The following is a 13,149-nucleotide window of genomic DNA, read 5'->3' on the forward strand; positions in this document are numbered from 1 at the left end:
TCTTGGAAACGGGGCTGATTTATCATTGTTGATCACAAACAAGTTACTTCTTAGAAACTAAATGTAAGTGCATGCAAGAATAGCTCATCAATGAGACTCCTGTCTTATAAACCTATATTTATCAAATATAATGTACATTAATGCGCATTAAGATAATTGAAAGTTGAAGACATATGAACTGTGGCACCTTTTATTTTTCCTTCTCCAGAGCAGAAATCACCTTCAAACCCTATTATTTCATTCAATTTCCTCACAGAAAACTATAATAAGGTATTAATTTTAACTTCCACAAGTCTCAATTTTCAGGTTATTTATTATTTAATATAATAATACTATCATTATTTTATGAAAAAAAATCACATCAGTAGGTTTATCTTACCAGAAAAGCAAAATTCATAGGGGCGGTGTAACTTTAGCAAGCAAGGGATTTCTGCAGAAATCATTGTTATTTCGTGTCTCTGGCATTCCTCCTCAATGCCTTTAGCGACTGTTTGATGAGCCTCCCTCCCCAGGGTTTGCTGATTGAAGCACAGTGCATTTGCAGTCTTCTCCTTCATGCATCTGCTTTACCTACTCTTCACCTTGCTGCTCTTGTGGGTATCCATTTGACACAGAGTAAAAAGCCTTCCCCGGGTAAACAATTTGCTGTTTACAGTGCTCTATGTATTGAAAAACACTTCTCAGATGCAATGGCTGAGTAAAAATGGACCATAGCTCAGTCCGTCCATCATGTGTAAAGCCCCTAGGATTAGAAATATGTCATCCTTCTCTCTAGCATTGCTCTGATATCTTATAGTTTATTTCTGCTGTGTTTTGTTTATGGTTTGTCACAAGTACAAAAATTGAGGAGCAAGGTATCAATTTGGTATCAATACTGTTAAATGTGTTAGATGTTACATCTAACTTCTAAAGTACAGTTTTGAACTTCACAAAAGCCCCCTACCCAGAATTATGTGAGTTGTGACTGCGTGTGTATACACGCATGCATGCATGTGAGTCTGGGAGGACCTATCATTATATATGTGTGTGAGTGTGTGTGTGTGTGTGTGTGTGTGTGTGTGTGTGTATCAGTCTTCTAAAAAAATGTTTTGCAAATGTCCTCAAGTAGAAAACTAGATAAAACCCTGGCCAAAATAAAAAGGAACAAACCGAATATGTGCATTTCCTCTTTAAACAGGGAATCAGATCAGCCTAACAAGATGTTTCCCTGAAATACTGGCCTCAAATGAGTCCATTCAGCCATGGCAAGGAGAGGTTTCCAGCCAAAACATTTAATTAGTGCCCAATTAAGACAGCCAGAATGATGTGAAGTCCGGGCTCTGGCCGCGTGCTTGCCTCAGGATGGGTAAGCAGCTTAAGTGACTCTAGTCTGACTAAAAGCTGTCAACTGTCAAACTGTCATTGGGCCATATGGGTCAGGCAGCATCTCTCTAAAGAATTGGACTTGTCCACTCATCAGGGGAAAACACCTTTAACTCCATCGGGTTGACAAATACTCAACAGCGCCTCAAAGAATAAAGGAATTGAAGTTGTGGCCCTGTTAAAAAGGAACTGGATCCTGTCCCTTTTACTGGCACCCCAAACACACAGAAAAGGCTCCACAGTCTACACATGGCAGCTACCAGCCATCTAATAGTCTGGCCTCCTCTCTCACCTCTCCCTTTCTTTTGATCCTTGGGTGCCACTGAACAGCTTGATGTTCTGTCTATAAACACATTGTCTCTCTGGATTCTGTTAACATGGTACCTCTGCCAACATGGTACATTTATCCCATGTCCTACCTGGTGGGAAATAATGGACAGACATGTGTGTGACATCTCTTTACCTCTCAGTTTTCTAAGAGTCAGCATTGTTATTTGAAATATCGTTTATCTAAGCGAGAACTAACCTTATCTCTAAATACCTTATCATGAAACCAAAAATGCTCCAAACTAAAACTTAGCCATCTGATGGAAGTAGCTCAACAAACAAACACCAAAGGATCCCATGGAACTGACATTTCTTTGCACATACCCATTATTGATCACATACCCCAAAACTGATAAATGAGGCTGTAGATAATTCAACAGTTAAAATGTGAATTATTATAACATGTTGGATAGAATCATTGAGAACAAATCTAGAAATACCCTTTTTCCTGGCTAAAATGATGAGAATCCCAAATGTTCACACTGAATAACAACACTGGGGTATTGTAATAGGTGTTTCTCTTAGAAGTGAATACATTGTGTAACAATGGGGTGGGCACATCCAACAAAGAGAAAGAAGGAAAATGTTCAGAACATAACCAAAATTTCCTATATACAGTTTCAAGTGTCTTAACTGCCAAATGCCATCTTTCTTTCCTTCCCAAGGGGCCATGGAAGGGAAAGTTCCAGCTGTTTTTACCTTGATGTGTGTATGTGTAAATCGAACAGTCGATCAAGACTGAGAAGGACTTTGCAGGTATCTCTAAACCTACAAAAGGTATCCTTGCCCAGGCCATAGTGATGACAACTGACAAAAGCTGCCACCTGTGATGTAGGCCTAAGCATGCACTCCAACTTCCCACAAGGATAGGAGGAGGCAGAGTACAAAGTTTTTCTCTGTACCCCGTCATTTGCAGGGGTGTTTATGGACCTTTTCAAAAAGCTGCTAAAAAATGTTATGTGGTAGGATATTAATAATGCCTCCCCTTCTTTTCTTAGCTTAGCTCTCTTATTGAGAAGAGGGTATTAGAGTCATGTTTGTGTTGGGTGGGTGGTGGGGAAAAGAAATATGCTGGGGCGGTAATTCAACCCAGAACGGAGGCAGTAGGGCAGGCAGAATGAACTTCCAAAAAAAAAAAAAAAGACAACCATGCAGAGAATATGACTTATAGACCAAGTGACAGAGTCCATGCACTCGGCTCCATACGAGAAGCGGTATCCACGGAATGAGACTGCAGGGCCAATAAAGAGATAATCAATCAAGTTTTAATAATTACTGCAACTAATAAAGAGTGTTTTGTGCACAAATTTGGCAAAATCTTGCTAGCTGGTAGCTCACCTCAAAAAATGGGGGCTACATGATCTAATCGGCCAAGGGTCTACCACTGACACTTAACTATATTTTAGAATTAAATTTACATGGAGTGTATTGGTTAAGAAAGAACTCTGAAGAAAAATCTTGATGCTAATGAGAGAGGGAGAGATGTCCCCTGATGTCTCTCTGAAGTCCATGGTCAGATAATTACCTTCTTGGATAGAGAAAAACCATATGTGACAAACGAGACTCACACTCAAAGGAGCCAACTTGGCCAGGGTCTGAGAATGAGAAGAACATGCACAGCTAGAAGAAACTCCCGACAGAATAGTGCACCTGAGCGGCGGTTGCCATAGACCTGATGGTTACTCGCGATCTGTGATCCCGGTATATATGTCTCTGCTGGACTCAGTACACAGTACCCTAAGATAAGCCTGACTGTTCTGCAATTGCTGGACAACCATTGAGGAGAACATACACAGAAGGGCTTTCTCTGTTGTTCCCTCTTTAGCCACAGATTATATTGACCAAAGTGACACAGAGCAGTCTTCAATCTTGCCTCTGAAATTACATTAGCCAAAGATGAAGCTCATCACAAGGGAAGAGAGGGATTTCTGTCTCAGGCTGCCGTCTGTCCTGCAAACCCTTTCATCTCCCCTGAATTTCACTGCATCACATGTGCACCACCAAAACTGCCAACAAGTCAATTCCAGCTCCTGATAAGGGTATTTAGGCCTGAGCCACAGCCACAACTTTTCTCCTTTTCTCCGTTTTGTCAGTTTATATTAGCAGACTCCATTACTGAACTCAGAGAGGAAACATCTGAATATCTCTGTATCTTCAAGGGCTGACCTAATCACAGAATAAAAAGAATTGTTATAAATATATATGTATGTATGCATGTGTATATATTTCATATATGTATGATTATCATATATGTCACATGATATTTATATGTAGCATATGTATAAATATCATACATGTGTGTAAGTATTCACATATATAATTTTCATATATATATACACATAAATGTATAAATATATGTATGCAAATATGTGTACACACATGCATATATACAGATACATAAACACATGCATATTAAACAAAGAAAGTCGAGTACCCTATCAATACATAAATCATAAAACAAGGGCAGTGTACACACACACACACACTCTCTCTCTCAGTCAGAGAGGCCTACAAAAGGGAACAATGAGACTTTTAAAATCACGTTTATACTGTAGAAAGTGTACTTTTACTTTATGTATGTATATATGCATATATTATACACATAAAGTCCAAGAAGTAAGAAAAATGTAAACATTTTAATAAGTTATCAGATGACAGACAACATGAGTGGTATGTAGGATATTTATGTTTAGGTATCCAAAGACTCCTTGTGTGATTTGTATAAATGCAGAGAATTAGACACATATGTCTACATTCCTCTCAATGAATGCTAAGTATCAATAAAACATTTTGTAAAAGAGAAAGTGTTACCAGTCCTATTCAGTCTTCCCAAAAGTCCAACTTTATCCTTCCTGTTAGAAAGATGTTCAACATCAAAATCAGTAACAGAATCTTAGATAACAGAGAATAGGGAATAGAGAAGAATTTGTATGTGATCAGTCTATTTATAGTCTTGAGAAATATTATAAGAATCCTAAAAACTTGGGCAAGGGTACAGGATCCTGACTGTGCGGTATATGAAGTTAAGTCTGCTTAACATGAGTGAACTGATTTTAGAGTAAAATATGTTGTATAAGTTTCAAAAGAGCCAGGCATGGTAGTAAATTCCTTTAGTCCCAACACTCAAGAGTCAGAGGCAGGTGGATTGAGGCCAGCCTAATCTACAAAGTAAGGCCAGGATAGCCAAAGATCTGTTACACAGAGAAAACCTGTCTCAAAAAACAAAGCTTTCAAGACAATCTTAATAATGAAATAAAAAACTCCTATTTACAGGTATGAAATCATAATTCTACACTGGATTCCCATCTCCCCGAAGGCATTAGGCGTCACTGAATCTGAGATGTCTACATGCATAGAACCGTGTTGCAGGGCCTTCTCTACCAACTGTCCCTGTCTTTATATGACTTGGGGCCCAGAACCCTATCTAGAATTGACAGAGAATGAAGAACAGAGCCAGAGCTGGGATGAGGTAGACTGGCCTCTGCAATAGGAAAGCCTAAGCAACCCGGAAATTCAGCATGCTTACTGTGTATGTACAGTTGTACAGGAAGGCAGAAGTATGACATATGCTTGTAGGACCTTCCCTCTGTTCTTTCCAAACTTCATACAAGTGTGCATACCTGTGTGCGCATGGGTGCATATGGTTGCGCATGTGTGTGTATGTGTATGCATGTGTGTGTTTGTGTGCACACACCTGTACATGCACATTCGTGCATTGATAAAACAGCCTCAAGCCTCATTTCTCAAGCATCACACATAATTTTGTTTAGAGGCAGGGTCTCTTCACTAGCCTGGAGCTCACCAATTTGGTTAGGCTTGCTGGTCAGCAGAACCCAGGGACTCACATGTTTCTGTCTTTACAGCTGGAATTACAATGCAGACCACCACTCTTGATTTTGTTGTTATGTTTTTCATGGATTTCAAGGGTAGAATTCGGGTCCTCTGCCTTGCACAAAGTTCATTCTACTGAGCTGTTTAATGCCGCTAACCTTCTGTGGACATTATCTTTCACCAGCATCTACTATGATTCCTCTTCTTGGCAAACTGTAAAACTCCTTTAGTGGACGGGTCATCCTCGTATGTCTTCTCCCTTTTGCAGCAATCAGCACAGTATTGCATGGATGATGTGATTATATCAAGCTTCAATAAATATTGGAGGCCTCGATAAAGATGCATGGAAATGGATTAGGTTAATAATTGCTTAGGAAGCATCTGGCAGTTACTCTGAAATCTCTGTGGCAAAGGTGTCATTTCTTCTGCTCATTTTAAACGTGTCCCCTGAACAAAGCTCTAAGGAGGTGCAGCTAACAGCTCTCCTCTACCAGGATGCCAGAACCAAACTGTCCCTGTCCCTGAACTAAAAAGGAACACTGGACTCCAACATAAAACCAATTCAAAAAAATAAATATAAAAATTTAACAATCCAAAATCTATATCTAGTAGATGGGTAGATTGTGGTTGAGCTATGACAAAGGGTGTGCCAAGTTCTTCCAGGGTGAGACTCCACAGAGCAGCCCACTATGAACTAGGGAAAAGAGAATGAAGATTCATTTGATGTTGGAATTGGCTACTAAGTGCATCTGATTAAACTCCTGCAAATAGGTGTGGCTGCAAGTGGGTAATGATGCTGAAATCCACAGGACACAGAATAGACAAGGGACAAGGACATACAGACAGGAAGCTGGCAATGAAGTAAAGCACACAGAGGAATGCTTTGGAGGGGACATCAGGGCACTAGCCCTTCACAGCTTCCAGGATAAGGTTCTGTTCTGCAGTTACACATTTGCATAATGGCTCTGTCACCACAGGCCCCAATCAATAGGTCTAACCTAATAAGGACTGGCCCTCTGAAACTGCATCAACATAACCCTCCTGTCCTATAAGCTAATTATCATGGGCAGTTTGTTATAATGACAGGGACCTCATACAGCTAACGGTGTCATTTCACTTTTAGGCTATTTTTTGTTGTTTTCCTGTTTTGTACTCATGCCCAGATTCAAAGTGATGGCTTCATAATAATAAATTAATAATTAAGGAACCCAAGAAAAGATCCAAAAGATATGCCAAGAAGGGTTATAAGCTTGGCTCCATCTCTCTCTTTTGAGTGAGAGACAGAAAATAGGTTTGGATTTGCCTGCCTGGATGGCTGGAAGGCAGGGACAGACATCCAATTACAAAGCTCAGGGGGCATTTTCTGTTGCCACTGGTGCAAGCCAGGTTGCCTGGCATTCACACTTTAAAACACTTATTTTTCTTCCCAGACTTTAAGTTAGAGTCATGTTACCATAGCCCTTCCGAGAGCTTCCATGTATACACATCTTCCCACTGAACGTTGCTTTATGTAAGGATTGAGAGGTCTGTGGGGAATGCCTGAACTCCTACATGTCTAACAGCCTAGAGAACTATGATTCTCTGCCTTTCAGATTTGCCCTCAGCTTTCAAGATGTGACCAGTGAGTAGGAAGAACAGTGGACTACTAGTGCTGACCACAAACAACTGGACACTGACCCTGGGTTTGTGACATGCACTGATTTGCACTGATAGAAAGCATTCAGTTCTGGCCTCCCTTGCTCCCTGTAAAGGCAGAAGAGCGCAGGCTGCCAATGCATTGTGTAAGCGGGGCAGAAGCTCAGCAGGCTAACCTGCCTTGTCTCATTCACAGCTGGTACACTTTCACGCTGGTACTGGAAGCTGAAGGCCCCGAGTCATATGGACACACGGAAGACTGAGCTCCAGAGGGCACGAAGCTCAGAGACTTTCTGAAAGATATGGGACAGAGATAAAACCCCAAACCAGAAAGGGAGTTAGCAAATATCAAAGGCCAGATCCCTCATTTTGAAGATATGGTCTAGTTTGAATGAATGACTGACCTAAACTTACCCATCAAACACACATAAAGGAAACTCCCAGTCCAGTGTGGTCTCTCACTCCAATGACCTCCTTCCATTTAGTGTGGTTTAAATAAAACAAAACAAAACAAAAAAACCTCAAAGGCATTCTGGACCGAAAGCCAGAGAGACAGTTTAGAATTCATTTGTGCTGACCAAGTAAATTGGAGGTTTGATCAAACACAGAATGAAACTCAGCACTACATGTAGGTTAACTAGAGACAGCCACTAACACAGAAAGCCCAGAGAGGGCTGGGAGGGAGGAGGGCACCACATCCAGAATGAGCAGGTCTCCCTTTGCTTCCCTGAGTCCTCCTATAGAATGTCTGCAAGTCCAAGAAGGGGTTAGTGTCTTCAAAGCTCACCTGGACACCACCTTCCTTGGTAAGGGGAGGTTGGATAAAATAAGCGTTGGTCATACACAGTGTTCACAGTGCCCAGTGATCAGGAATCGTATCCTTCTGCTGTGGCCTGTGGCCTGCTCTGTCACTTACCTCTGACCGTGTCTCCGGGCCTTTGTTAGCTGTCTGCCCTGAGAATGAGAGGCCAGTGTATGTCATCACACCCAGGTCACAAGACCCTAGATTCTCCTTCTTCAGGCAGGCATCTTAACTAAGACAGTGACATTCAGTGGGTACTATACCCACAACAGGGCACTAAATCTGAAGAACAATATCTAATATACTCCATGGTCATCTATAAATATGAGTCATATAAGAAATTGTTATTTACACATGGCCACTTGACAATGCTCAAGTTCTTATAGGATATAGATATTAGTAAACCAGCTAAATCCAAATACACACACACACACACACACACACACACGCAGTAAGTGGATTCACAGACTAACAGTTTATCTCTAATATTCTCCTATTATTAAAAAATGCTCACATATTTGGGTTCCAAGAGAGTAGCTAAGTCCATAAAGATTTAATCAGAGGAGAGAGCACTAACGATGCTAAATCCAGTTTGCTTATGTCAGCTAACTACAGTGGATTGTGGTAACCAGCAAACACAATTCCTGATATTGTAGAAGTTTTATTTTTGCTTTTTACATGTGCATGAGTATTTAGCCTGCATGTATGTCTTTGCACCATGTGTGTTCTTGGTGCCTTCAGATGTGTGAAGAGAGTGTCAGGTTCCTCGGAAATAAATTTACAGTTGTGAGTAGCCATGTGGATTCTGGGAGTTGAACCCAGATCCTCTAGAAAAATAGCCATTGCTGTTAATGTCTTGGCCACCCCTCAAAACCCTCTATCTTACTTTAAATGATGAACTAAGAATCAATTGCTTGTATTTCCTATGAATTAGATAATAAATGGTCAGTCTTCCTGACTGGTCACCCAGTGATTAAAAGAGAAGGAATCTAGAGGATGCCTGTCAGACTCTTTTACCCCTCTCGGGTCTGTAAATTGCAATGCAGGCCATCCTTACCCTGGAACCAGCACCAAGCTCAGGTTGATCTTTAAACCCTACATGGGCGGGAAACTATACCTTTTAAAGGAATTCCAACTCCACATACCGCAATCCTAGTAGCAGGACTGTGTCCTGGACCCTCCTAACTTCTTTTTCTCCTTGTGGAAGCTCCCAGACCAGAGAACTTTCTTTATATGTTTCCTTAAACAGCTCCAAAGATACATACACACATGAGAGGTAGGACCCTGACCCAAGAATAAAGGCACTGGCACATCCCTCAGCACGCACACTCATAGCAGTAAGCTAAGCAGCCAGGCCTTGCCTAATCTCCCCCACTTTAATGCCAACAGGACCACAAAGACTGCAGCAATCATCACACAGCCCAAAAATAGACAACGATTTTTTGAGTCTTACTTTCTCCACAAAGTCTCCTATGTCACAAAAACTATTAAATAAACACTTATGCTTTTCCCTCCCCGTTTGTGGCATTTTATAGGCACCTCAACCATGAACTTTTAATATGCAAGTTAATTCCATTTTTCTATGACCATTAACCACTTAAAAACAAAAGGTTACCTTGATACCAGATATAAGTTTAACAGAACTTTTAGCTTTCAATTTTGGTTTTTCATTTGGAACATGGATTCTTCTTTTCTCTTTTCTTTTCTTTTTTTCATTCTTTGTGGGTGTCTGTGGTATGTACATGTATGTGTGTGTGTGTATGTGTGTGTGTGTGTGTGTGTGTGTATGTGTGTGTGTATGTGTGTGTGTATGTATCTGTGCATGCACACCCACATTTAAGAGGCTACATTTTCCTATGTGTGTGTGCATGTGTATAAAAGGCTATGCATGTCTATGTGTGTGTGCCTGTGTGTAAGAGGCTCACTTGCCTCTCTGTTGTATATATATGAATGTGTCTAAGAGGCTACACTTGTCTGTGTGTGGGGGTGCATGTGTGTAAGAACCTATGGTTGCCTATGTGTGTGTATGTATGTATGTACACATGTGTAAAAGGCTATACTAATCTCTCTGTGTGTGTGCACATGTATAAGAGGCTACACTTGCCTATGTTTGTGTATGTACATACACCTGTGTAAGAGGCTACAGTTACCCATGTGGGTGGGTGTGAGAGTCCAGAGATCCACATCAAGGTACATTATCCAATCATTTCCCCACCTTATTCTGAGGGAGCATTTCTTGGACAAAATCTTAGCTCATCTTCTTGATGAACCTGTGAACCCCTGGGATTTGCCTGTATGTCTGTCCTCTATCCCCAACCAGTACCGGCGTTCCTGATTCAAATGTGGTGTGTTGAAGATCTAACCTTAGATACTGAAGCTTCCATCAAGGACCTTGCCACCTGATCCATCCACCTATCTCAGTCAGGAACTCATCACTCTCCTGTCTTGGTGACCAACACCCCCAACTGCCCAGTACTGGAATGACTGGAATGTACTACCACACACACGGGTTTAATGTTAATTCTTTGTTCTTTCTATGCAGTTTTGAAAATGTCTGAAATAAGAACTAGAGAGAGAGTTCATTAAAAAAGCAAAACACAAAACTAAATTTAATGATGATCAAAATTTTACAAGTGAAGGAGTATATTTAAGGGAAAAAAAGAACTTTGCAATTAACTATTTGGAGTTAAAGGAATTATATTACCTTTCAGTTAGCCTGCCAAAGCAGTTAATCAGACTCTATACTCATGGTCCTTTCCAGTTACTGACAATTTTGGAAAATTTAATATCAATATACAGTGGAGTTTGTCACAAAGATAATACGAGGTTGCTATAAAATGTAGAGAATTTTGAAGAAATGTGGAGACTGCTAATTGAGCTAAAAGTGAGGAGGCTGTGATTATGTTAGTACTGCCTGGTTACAGAACTAGCCAAGAGTTAAAAAGGATGCTATACCAGTGATTAACCTTTAGTCCTTGCAGAGTAGGATCATGGATGGACAAGGAAATGGAAAAGATGCCCCACAGTAGAAAAACAGCAACTCCCATCTCAAACTTCTTAATCCGAGTGGCCAATTGCTGGTTGTCATTGCGTTAATCTAATTATAACTCTCTCCTATTGAATTTAAAAATACATGAAATGACTGGGAAAAAATAGCAACGTGTAAAAATCAAAGGCTTCTCCAGTTAATGCTACATTCAAAGGTAATTACTTAACACAGGCAAAGCCGAACCACACAACCTACAATTCTGGAACTTTCTATAGGCCATTTTTCTTCTCTTTTAAATAAAAGAAATTCCTTTCATTTTGTCAAGAAAACTTTTCTCTACCTCACTACTGCCTGACAAGGGAACAGATGGCAATTTAAGGGGAGAATTTATGAGAGCCACAATCTTAATGTTGCATAAAGGAAAGAAAAAGACTCGCATCAAAACCACTGACAAATGTACTCGCTAATATTAATGCACTCCCCATTCATCCAATATGCTTCCTAATTGCTTTTCTGTACATAATAATGTGGCACCTGCTGCTCAACATTGCAAACGCATCAGGATTTCTCCAAAGTCAAACAGCTCTGCAACTGGCCCTCTCCCAGTGATAAATGTAGACCACTGTATCACGCACAGTTCCTGTCAGTGGCATAATTAAAATTTTATACTTACAGAAAAAGATAGTAAACAATCAGTTCTTAAATGGATTCACAAGAGGAACTCTTGTTACAGCCAACTTCATAATTAGCATGCATCATGTGCTGCTAACATATCCATGACAAGAGGAGGGAAGAATTAGGAACTTGAGTTGGTCCCTTTAATGCTACAAGAATAAGTACAAGAAAAATAAACAGTCTACTATGACTGTGCCACAGCACCATGATTCTTCCACAAAGTAACACACACTGTCCCCCATATAACTAGTCTATGTTTCTTGAAGTGACAGAGTATGAGATTACATTAGGATGCAGAAAACCCGAATGCTCATCAGTCAGTAAAATCATGGCCTCGCCTTTCTCTGTATTAGAGGGTACAGGGAAACAGAAGATACAGCTTGCTGGCCAAGTTCAGCCTTCTGGTTGTACTGGTAAAACTTGCTAATTGGAAATAGGTTTACTTTTTTAAATACTTGAAAGAAAAATAGTATTTCACTATAAGTGAAAATGTTATAAAATTCTAACGTGTTCACAGATAAAGTTTTATTGGGACATTCTCATGATTGTCCATTTATATATGATCTATGGCTGCCCTCTTGCTACAAGGGTATAGATGAGAAGCTACATTACACACAATATAGCCGGCATAGCTTAAAATATTTACTCTTGATTTCTGTACAGAAAGAGTTTGCTGACCCCTGGTCTAGAGCATTTGTAGTCTATAAATCTACGTAATTGGAATGTGAAGTTATTTATATGTGTGTGCACACCTAAACAATTAGTGATCAATGAGATAAAAGCAGGGTTAACGAAGGCTTTTGTCTATGTGGGTTCACCTGTATAAGAGAAAGTTTAAAAATTATAATTCAAGGTATAATTAAATATTAATGTCTGAATTGTGATAAAAATCTAATTATATTAATTAACTATGTGGGCTTTTATCTTGGTTATAATTAAATCTAGCAAATGTAGTCTTTTGCTTTTGTATCTAAACACTGTATGTTTCTTATGTCTATGAAGAGACTGTTTTGATTTTAAAAAGAAAAAAAGAAACTACAGCAAAATAATAATTATTTACTTTATCATTCAAAGTCCAACTCATGAGAGATTCAGTAAAACCATCACCACTCTTGAAAGCTATCACTATGCTTTTAAAAGGTTACATAATACAAGTGCTTGAAATTACAAACACATGCAATAGACATTCAGAAACACACACACAAGTCTACAATAGTACATATTTGACAAGGGTGGACAGATTATGGCAGCCACCATCTCAGGATCATGTCACATGTTAGTAACAGAAGAAAGCAGGCAAAGGTTACACGAAGCCTTTACCAACTAATTGCATCATTTCCAGTAATTACTGAATGAATTTTTTCTTTTCCTTTCTTGTTGCTGTTGTATTGTATACAGGACTTCTCTGGGGTACCCTGGGCTGTCTTAAACTTGCTCTGTAGACCAGGCTGGCCTTGATGTGAGAGACCCACCTGCCTCTGCTTCCTGGGAGCTAAGATCAAAGGTGTGCACCCTCCACCACTAGGCT

This window comes from Micromys minutus (genome assembly GCF_963924665.1).
Source record: "Micromys minutus genome assembly, chromosome: 1".
Classification (NCBI taxonomy): Eukaryota; Metazoa; Chordata; class Mammalia; order Rodentia; family Muridae; genus Micromys; species Micromys minutus.